Source organism: Tenrec ecaudatus, chromosome 16 (assembly GCF_050624435.1).
Source record: "Tenrec ecaudatus isolate mTenEca1 chromosome 16, mTenEca1.hap1, whole genome shotgun sequence".
Lineage (NCBI taxonomy): Eukaryota > Metazoa > Chordata > Mammalia > Afrosoricida > Tenrecidae > Tenrec > Tenrec ecaudatus.
In genome coordinates, this window is record NC_134545.1 from 68,716,924 (window position 1) to 68,727,615 (window position 10,692).

Consider the following 10,692-nt stretch of genomic DNA (forward strand, 5'->3'; position numbering starts at 1 on the left):
TCATTTACATAATTTATGCAGGAGTAGCATTAAAATTAGAAGTCATTAAAACTGACTATTTTAGTATGCTTATTTTGAATCTCAAGAATGTGTGAACATTTCCATCATCTACTCAGTGTATATTCAAAAGCCGAAAAATAAACAAGAAATCGACTATATTCAGAAAACTGCGCAATGCACTTTTAAGAAACGGCTTTAATTCAGCACTTAAAACATCTGGATTACATAGGTCTGGCAAGATGGCACCCAGATAAGCAGCCCACATTAGGAGCTCCATGGCGATCAGTGGACCCAGAGTCTAGAAAGACAAGTGGGGCTTTTGGGTAAGTGAAAAGACTACTGTGACAGCCTAGAGTACATCCTCAGTCCAGGAGGCATCCTTTCCCCCATCTAGTTTCACTCTGGAGCCCCGGGGATCTGCTACTTGATCCCAGGAATTCCCCGGCCTCCACCGATGTGCTACTTCAGACCCTGCCATGGCCACTACCCTCCACTGTACTCCTTCGGCCTGATTGCCACACTTGGAGCTAGCCAGCTGCCCTACTGAGTCCCCCACAGGGCAACTGGCCGCCAGCAGCACTCTCCACCACGACCTGGTACCTTCTCCGATACGCCCTTCACCTTAATGGCTGCCGTAGCCAAGCTTAGGCCCAACCCACCACCCACTCACAGCTCCAGTGGCTGTACATAGACCCAGCCCGCAGTCTTCCTGTAATCAGTTTAGTCACTTGTGACAGCGGTGGCTTCTCTCATCCTACCACCCAGGGTAGGTAACAGTGACTTTTCCCCCTTTGCCGCTGTGCGATGCCACTGCCCATGGCTGAAGCAGCTTCTCCTGCTCTTGCACAGAGTCCTTTCCCACAGCTGGTCCCTCCGTTGCCCAGCACCCCATCCTGTAGCAGTGGAGCTCTTCACCAGGAAACCCCTGCTGTGGCAGCTGGAATTTTCCCCAAATTGGCCAGCACTCCCACACACAGAGCTACACTCACTGCCTGCCACTGCCCCACCCATGTGCCCTGGGGGGGGGCCACCAGACCTGCCCTCCAAATAGAGAATCCCAGCTGTCTAAGGAGAGTAAAACCCTAGTGAGATAAAGAAGTTGCCCAATCCCCCCAGCACAGTGGGCTATCGAAAGCCCACAGAAGCATTCCTACCAACCACACACAGAGGGAGCCCAGGGCTATTTGACTCCCTGGAAAATGGCACTAAGCTCCCCCAAAATGACACAGAAACAGCAAACTGCTTTCACAACCTCAACAAAAAATCAGAAGAAACAAAATGTATTGTCAGATGAAGTCCTGAAACTAGCTATGTGTGTAGAACAAATAGAAGTTGTAGTACCACAGAAATAAACCTTCAGAATGTTGCTTGGAGCTATATAGGATATGAGGGGAGCATTACAGAAAAAGAATGAAACAACACAGAAGATAAAGTCCACGTACCATGGGGAAATACACGAGTTAAGGGTAGAGCACCAACGGTAAATACAAGAGTTAAGGAACTAGGTAACAAAAGCAAATAGCAAGTTAACAGGGTTCTCCAACAGACTAGAAGCCGAGAATCATACCAATGACCTTGAGGATAACTGGGCAAACTTCAGCAAACGGGACAGTCAAACAAAATAATCAAAGAAGCTGAAGAAAACCTCAGAACAATGTCAGATGCTATGAAGAGGAAAACATCAGAATAATTGGACTACCAGAACAAGACACAACAAAGAAGTCAATAGAAAAAATAGCGAGGGAATAGAGGGAAACTTCCCCAACTTTATAAAACTCATCCAAGAAGCAGAGAGGACACAAGCTACACTGAATCCAAGGAAGAATTCACTAAAGCATATAATAATTAAAGTATCCAACTATAAGGCAAAGGATAAAATCATAAGAGCAGCTGCGGGGGGAAGGCAGTCACCTATAAAGGTACTCAAATAAGTATATTCTCAGACTTCTCAGCAGACACCATGAAGAAGAGAGCGCAGTAACATCTTCTGAAAATTGAAAGAAAATAATGTAAATCCAAGAATCCTCTATCCAGCAACATTATCTATCAAGATAGATAGAGAAGTAAGAGTCTTCTCAGACAAGGAAAAACTCAAAGAATATATGCATTAAAAGAAAACCAGCTGTACAAAAAATCCTTGCCGACCCAGTTTGTTCAGAAGAACAACATTCACTGAGCACAAATAGCAGACCTCCATGTACAGCAACTCCACCCAGAGGTCATAACATTGAAACAAGCTCCCAAGATAACATTGGCTCAATGGTGAAAAGATGGCAAGAATGAACCACACACTCATGTCCACAATGCACTGATAACAAGGTAGGTAGGAAAATACCCAACACAAAAGTTATGAGATGACATCACAGAGTCCACTGAGGGATGTTATAACTCTGAATATCAATGGACTGAACTTGCCCATTAACCTCCCTGGTGGTCTAATTATGTCAGTAATTTTGTACCAAAGTGGTACATTGTTTTGCATAAAATTTGTTGTTTATATTGTAGGCTTGTAATTCTTAAAAAATTACTCATTTTAATCTCATTAGTAGACATTCCAGGCATGATAAACTTTAATACACAGTTAACATTTACCCTGAGCCACACTCGGACTACCACCAGGGAGGTTAAAAGACAGAGACTAGTGGGCTGGCTTAGAAAACACAACCATCTATCTGCTGCCTACAAGAGACACATTTCCAGCTTGCTGACAGAAATAGGCAGAGAATCATATGCTGGGGGGAAATTATACCAAACAAATGACAATTCAAAAAGGCAGGTCCTAATCTCTGACAAAATTGATCTCAAGGTGTAAGTCATAGAAAGAGACAAGGAGGAGTACCATATAATGCCCAAGGGATCAGTAGACCAAGAACAAGTGAGCATAATAAACATTTATGCACACAACAAAGGACCTGTGAAATTCATCACTCACATGCTCCAAAAGATGAAAAAGGAAATCACAGGCTCAAATATCATATTAGGTGACTTTAATGCACTGCTATCTGAGAAAGATAATTCACCAGAAAATAAGCTTATCAAACTATAGAAATAAACTCTACAATTAGGTGACTTGAATTGGTAGACATTTTCAAAACTCTTCACCAATTTAAAAAAAATCACATTCTTTTCAAGCCCACATGGCTCATGCTGGGACAGAAGTAGAGCCTATGTAAATTCAAATACATAGAGGTTACTCATATTTCCCTTTTGGACCACTACACCATTAGGCTGGAAATCAACAAATGGAGGATTAAGAAAAGAAGGGCAAACAATTAGAGGATGAATAACTTTCTACAGCAAAATGGGTGGCACTGACTCAGGTCAGAGATGAAATCAGAAACCAATGGTTTTAGAAACCAATGAACTGAGAATACAATGTACCCAAACCTTTGGGACACAGCAAAAGCAATTTTCAGATGAAGTTTGATAGCAAACATGAAAAAGGAAGAGAGATTTATGATTGATATGCTGGCACATCTCCAGAAATTAGAGTAGAGTCAACAGGACAATCCTACTAATAACAAAAGAAAGGAATAATAAAAATCAGGTTAAAAATAAATTAATGTGAAAAGAAGAAAAATATGCAAAATGACAGTTCAGCAAATATGGTTCTTTTTGTTGAGAGAGTGAGTGAGTGAGTGAGTTAGTGAGTAAGAGAATGAGTGAGAGAGTGAGTGAGAGACTGAGTGAGAGAGTGAGTGAGTGAGTGAGTTAGTCACAAATATGGTTCTTTGAAAGGATGAACAGAATTGATAGAGCACTGGCAAACCTACCAAAAGAAAGAATGGGACAAATATCAATAATCAGGATTAGGGATGAAACAGGGGAAATTAAAATATACACTAATGAAATTAAAAGGCTAATTACACAGTATTCTGAACACCTGTACTCCAATGAATTCAACAATTTGAAAACATGGGCAAATATTTGGAAAAACAATCCCTCTCCAGACTATCCCTGATGGACTCAAGAATCTCAACAGACCATAGCTATAGAGGAAATGGTCAAGGTGATTAAGGAAATACCAACTAAAAAAAAATCCCCTAGACCATGTGGCTTCACAGGGGTATTCTACCAAACTTTCATGTAATCAGTCCTACACAAACTCTTCCAGAACATATAAAAAGATGGCAAATTCCCCAAAACTTTCTATGAAGCTAGCATAACACTGATACCTAAAGTGGGCAAGGATCTCACAAGAATTGAGAACTACCGGTCAATATCTCTAATGAATATCAATGCAAAAATCTTTAGCAAAATACTGGCCAATAGAATACAAAAGTTTATAAAACAAATAATTCACATGGCCAAGTGGGATTCATTCCAGGCTCACCATCTACAAGTCCATCAGTATTATTCTTCACATTGATAAGAAAAAGGATAAAAACCACATGATAATATCAATAGGTGCAGAGAAAACATTCAACAACATCCAACATCCACTCCTGTTTAAGACACTCAAGATGATAGCAATGGAAGGAAAATTCCTCACTATAATTCGAGCTATATATGGAAAGCCAACAGCCAACGTTGTAGTCAATGGGGAAAAGATAAAAACAATCCCACTGAAGAAAGGGACCAGACAAGGATGCCCCTTGTTGCTACTTCTAATTAACAATGTACTGTAGGTCCTAGCTAACAACATAAGGCAAAGGAAAGACATCAAAGGTATTTGCCTGCGGCAAGAAGTGAAATGATCATTATTCACAGATGATATGATTTCATATGTAGAAAACCACAAAAGCATCACAAGAAGAGTACTGGAAGTGATAAAGAAATATGGAAGAATACAGGTCTGTGAGGTCTGTGATCATAGACCTTAAGGTAAAACCCCAGCCTATTAAGGTCATCAAGGAGGAATTGGGACAAAAAAGAACTACTTGGGTGCAGGGAGTACATAGACTATTGGAAATATGGAAGGATACAAACACAAAGGAAGCACAAATTGACAAGTGGGATATATTCAGGATAAAGCACCTGTGTACAGCGAAAGAATTTTCCAAGAGTAATAAAAAAGCACACAGACTGAGAAAACATCTGTAGCAATGACATATCAGACAAAAGCCTTTGTTCTAAAATCTACAGTACTCTGCTAGTCCACAATAAGACAAAAACAAGGAATCCATTGTGCAGATGGGCAAAAGTCTTGAACAGAAGTTTCTCAAACGTGGAAATCCAAATGGCACACAAACATCTGAGTAAATGTTCCTGATCATTAGTAGTAAAGAGAATGCAAATGAAAACATCTGGAGATGTCACCTAACACCCTCACAGACAGCCCAATTCAAAAAATCAAAAAGCAACAAGTGTTTGAGGTGATGTGGTGAAATAGGCATGCTCATCCCCTGCTGGTGGTCCTCTAGGTATGTGCAGCAATTATGGAGATTGATATGGCAATACCTAAAACAAATGGAAATTGAGCTACAACATGACCCAGCAATCTTCCTAGTAGGCATATACCCAGAAGATATAAGAAAGAGATGATGACCACACATGTGTGCTCCATTGTTCATTGCAGCACAGTTAACAATTGCAAAGAATTGGAAACAGCCTTCATTTCCATCAAATGATTAATGGATTAAAAAACTCTGGTATATACATATAATAGAGTACTATGTATTCCTAAAAAGAAGTGATGAACACATGAAGTACATTATTGGGTAGTAAAAGTTGGAGGAAATTATATTAAGCAAAGTATGCCAAGCAGAAAGGACAAGTACAATATAAGTCCACTGAGGTAAGCTTAAAAAGCACAAGGGTCATAGGGGAAAAGCTACCAAATGCATAAAAAATGGGAATGACAACTCTGGGGGGACATGGGAGAGGAGAAGGTGAGAGAAAGGGACAATTAAAAAACATTTGTTTTACATTTTTTTTCATTTACTTTGAGTTCACAGAACTTATACAGGAATACGACTAAATACATATTAGAGCTAATATTGATTTTAAATAATATTGTATTGTGTTTTTTTTAAGGTTTAAACAACAGCTTAGTTCCCATTCAACAATTTTTATACAACTTATTTAGTGACATTGGTTACATTCTTGGCAATTCATGAAATTCTCATGCTTATTTTAAAATTATTTTTACTGGTTTCATATAAGTGATTCTGTAAAGGAGCACAGTAGTTATGAATGACAATCATTATTTTGAGGCAATTTTTAAAATTACTTGCAAAGTGACTACAAGGGTTAGTTTGGGTGTAAGATTGAGAGTGAATTGTGTTTATTTGAGGGGGAAGTCGAGTAACATCTTCAATTTAAGTTAGAAATGTTCCAAGAAATGTGTTGTACAAGTCTTGGAGCCTCCCCCCCCCCTTGCAGTACAGTGAATGTGTTAATTGCTTGTTTTTGTTTTTTTCTAAGGAACTTCGAGCTTCTGCTTCACATTTTCTTTGCTTCTGTGAGGATCCATAAATTGTGCCCTGAAAAAATGAGGAGTGAATACCAGGGGCTCAAGTAGAAAGTAAATGTTTTGAGAATGATGAAAGAAACAAATGTACAAAAGTGCTTGACACAATGGATTATGATAAAAGGTGTACAAACCCCAATAAAATGACTTAATTAAAAAAATTGTGCCCTGAATACAGTGGTTGATAGGGGTAGCAGGGCACCAGCTGATTCTTCTAGCCTTAGGATAGATGAGGCAATAAATCAGGTAGCCTATGTGTCTAGCAGACTAGTTTTTTTTCTTGAATGCTTGAATTATTACTTTCTATTTTTGGATATAATAATTTATTAAATGTATTGCAAAAAATAGCATACTATATTAATCTCCTAATCATGCCATAATTCGTATCTATTTTGTAAATTTTATTCTAAAATTTAGTAGTTTTAAATAAATATTTATTACCTCACATCATTTATGAAGATCAATAATCTGAGATTGAATTCTATGGCTATTTCTGGCTCAAGATATCATCTGGAGTTCCATTGAAATTCTTGGCTGGAGCTGAATTTTCTGTAAATTAAATATTACTGAAAATTTTGTTTCAAAGCTCACTGATGTGGCCATTAGTAGGAGACTTCAATTCCTCACCACAGTCCTCTCTCTGGAGCTATTCCTATCATGAATTTTTCCAGAGAGATGGATTTATAAAGGAGGGAGGGTGTTGGGGTCCACAGCACTTGAATGGGTTCAGGAACAACTTTGTGATTTTGGAAAATAAGACAGACAGCGGGGCACAGGGGCTCCTCGTCCTTATGTTAGGATAGAGAGAGTGAATAGATTTTCCAATGGGTATAAGCATATGTAAAGGGGCTTACAGATTTTTCTGAAGGCATACATATTAGTAAATGGATAATATCTTAAGTGAGTGACATAATAATGAGGTAATGAGGTAAGTGGCCATCTTGACCTAGTGCTAGTTGACTTGGACACTCCTGAGCCCTCCCCAGGGGGTTACTATATTTTATGGTGGTTTGGTTCTGGAACCTGATTGTTCTTATCTGCAGATAACCTCAGGCACAGTGAAGTAGCCAGACACAGGGATGATTCATCTTTTATGTTTGCTCCGTTAGGACTGCTCTTTAATGGAGGGCTATTGTGGGGGGAATATTATTCAGCCAGGAGAATGTGTATTTGAAAACATTTCTATATAGCAACTATGGAGATCTTTTTCAAAATAGGCTAGTTTTCCATGCCTGTGGTTGTGAAGTTCAAATACTTTCTACCAAGCTCTCAGTTTACCACGGAAAGGGAGAAAAAAATAGAAACCAATACAAAGAGAAATCCCAAAAGAACATCCTTAGATTTTTATCACCTAATTTTTATCACCTAATTTAAAGTAAATTCAGTGTTAGTTATTAGCCATTATTAAAGTCCTTCAGTGTTAGTTATTAGCCATACAGATTGATTATGGAAAATTGTGTGTCTGGATGAATACCAAGAGGTGGCATAATCTGGTACTTTGAAACAGATGCATTATGGACAAGGAGGTGCTTAAGATCAGAGTCATACATTCCTGATTCTATCCATAAGCCTTGAACCTGGAAGAAGTGGAATTTGAATCTAGCACTGAGTACTAATCTTTTATTTATGATAATAAGTTCTTTAATAGTTTAAGTATTAATTGTCCATTGTAATGTTAAAAATGTTTTGTGTACATTAATCAGTCCATTTTGGTCCATATAATCTTGGCAGTTAATAACTTCAATAATCACTTCAACATACCATAGAAACGGAGAAGAGAAAAGTAAAAAAACAAAACTATTCACTTTCACATGGTTTGAAATTAGTTGTTTAGAAAGTGTGACATATATAACAGATGGATAATGTCAGATGGCAAAGAGGTATGGCAGTTATTAACATTGAATAACCTCATGAGCGAGGCATTTCTTTCATGATTCATTGTCAACTTTCCTCACAATATCAAAGAGAATTAGGTTAGGTTGATGCTGGCTTCCTTTATCAACTCTCTGAAACAACCTTACTTATATTTGTGATATCCAGAGAGTAGTAGCCTCAGGCTCAGAAGGCAATTATTGCCTCCATGTTGTGGGAGCCTTGGACTCTAATTCAACTCATAGCAACCCCGTGTGACACAGCAGGACTACACCACAGAGTGTTACAGTTAGCTTTCTAGACTGCAGCCTTCAGGGAAGCAGACAATTTGGTATTAGTCTTGAAGAGATACTAACTCTGAGCTGCTAACGTACAAGTTATAGTACTTCACCTTTTGCACTACAAGGGCCCCTTTCAGTTGATAAACATTATCTAGATTATAATAGTATTCTTTTGTTTCCATCATTATAATTTTTTGTCTAAACTAAGATTACTAGCCCCAGTACTGTAGTGGGTTAGACATTAGGCTACTAACTGGAAGTTCAAAACCTCCAGATGAGATTTTCCATTTCCTTAAAGAAGATAAATGTTCTGAAACACAGGGGGATTTCTGTTTGTTCTCTAAGGCTGATGGGAGTTGGAATGCACTTGATGGCAGTGAGCGAGTTACTATTATTAGACAATAAAACTCAATGTCAGTTATAATAGTACTATAAAATTACATACAACTTGTGTTAGATTGGGTTCTCCAGACCAGCAAAACCAGTGACACTGTTGTTTATAGAAAGAGATTTATATCCAGAAATATAGGTGCATCCAATTCAGTGCAAGTCAGGCTTCTCATGGAAGCTCATGGCAGGCAACACAGCATAAGGTGAAGATGCGAGATCCAGCTGGATGCAAACCCACTGCCATCTAGGTCATTTGGGGGCATAACTTTTAATGAAACACAAAGCCCCATCCTTCTACCATGGAGTTGTTCATAGATTCTAACTGTTGACCTTTCAGTCAGCAGCCTGACATTTAACCTACAATGGCATCGGGGCTATTTTGTTGTTGCTAGGTACCATTGAGTCAGTTCCAACCCATAGTGACAACAGAGTAAAACACTGCCCGGTCAAGCACCATTCCCACAATTGTTTCTCTGCTTGAGCCCATTGTTGCAGCCACTGTGTCAGTCCATCTTGCTGAGGGCTGCCGTCGTTTTGCTGAGCTTATACTTTGCCAAGTATGATGGTCATCTCAAGGTACTGGTCTCTCCTGACAACATTTCCAAACTGTATGAAAGGAAGGGCCCCCTTGTCTCTCAGGAGCACTCTGGCTATACTTCTTCCAAGACATATTTGTTTGTGCTTTTGACAGTCCATGGTACATTCAGTATTCTTCCCCAGCACCACAATTCAAATGCATCTATTCTCCAGTCTCCGTTATTCAATATCCAACTTTCATATGCATGAGATGGTTGAAAATAGTATGGCTTAGGTCAGGTAGACCATAGAACTCTAAGGAACATCCTTGCTTTTCAATACTTTTGGCTTTGTACAGCAGATTTATGCAAGGCAATGAATGGATCCTTGGATACCTTGACTGCTAGTTCCATGAACATTGATTGTAGATCCAAGCAAGAGGAGATCTTTGTCAACATCAATCTTTTCTCCATTTATTATGATGTTACTATTGATCCAGTTGTGAGGATTTTTGTCTTTTTTTATATTGAGTTGCAAACCATACTGAAGGCTGCAATCCTTAGTCCTCATCAGCAAATACCTCAGGTTTCCTCACTTTCAGCAAGCTAGGTTGTGTCATCTGCATATCATAAATCTTCCACCAATCCTGATGCAACATTCTTGTTCATATAATCCAACTTCTCTGATAATTCTCTCAGCACACAGATTGAATAAGAATGATGAGAGGATACAACTCTGATGTACACCTTGCCTGTTTTTCTTTTTAATCATTTTATTGGGGCTCTTACAGCTCTTATCACAATCCATAAATACATTCATTGTATCAAGCACATTTGTACATATATTGCCATCATCATTTCCCAAACATTTTCTTTCTACTTGAGTCCTTGGTATCAGTTCCTCATTTTTCTCCCTCCCTCATGCATCCTTGATAATTTATAAATTATTATTTTACATGTCTTACACTGACTACTGTCTCCTTTCACTCACTTTTCTGTTGTCCATCCCCCTGCTGGGGGGGGGGTGGTGGTGGGGAGGAGCGGGGAGTTGGTGGAGGGATATATGGAGAAAATCTTGATTGGCTGCTAAAAGCAGGCCAGAGAATAACTGTGAAACAGTCATAAGTATGTTCAGGTTGAATTTGATCAAAGTGAAAACAAATCCTACAGAGCTAAAACACGATCTTGAGTTTATCCCACCTGAAATTGGAGAACATCTCAA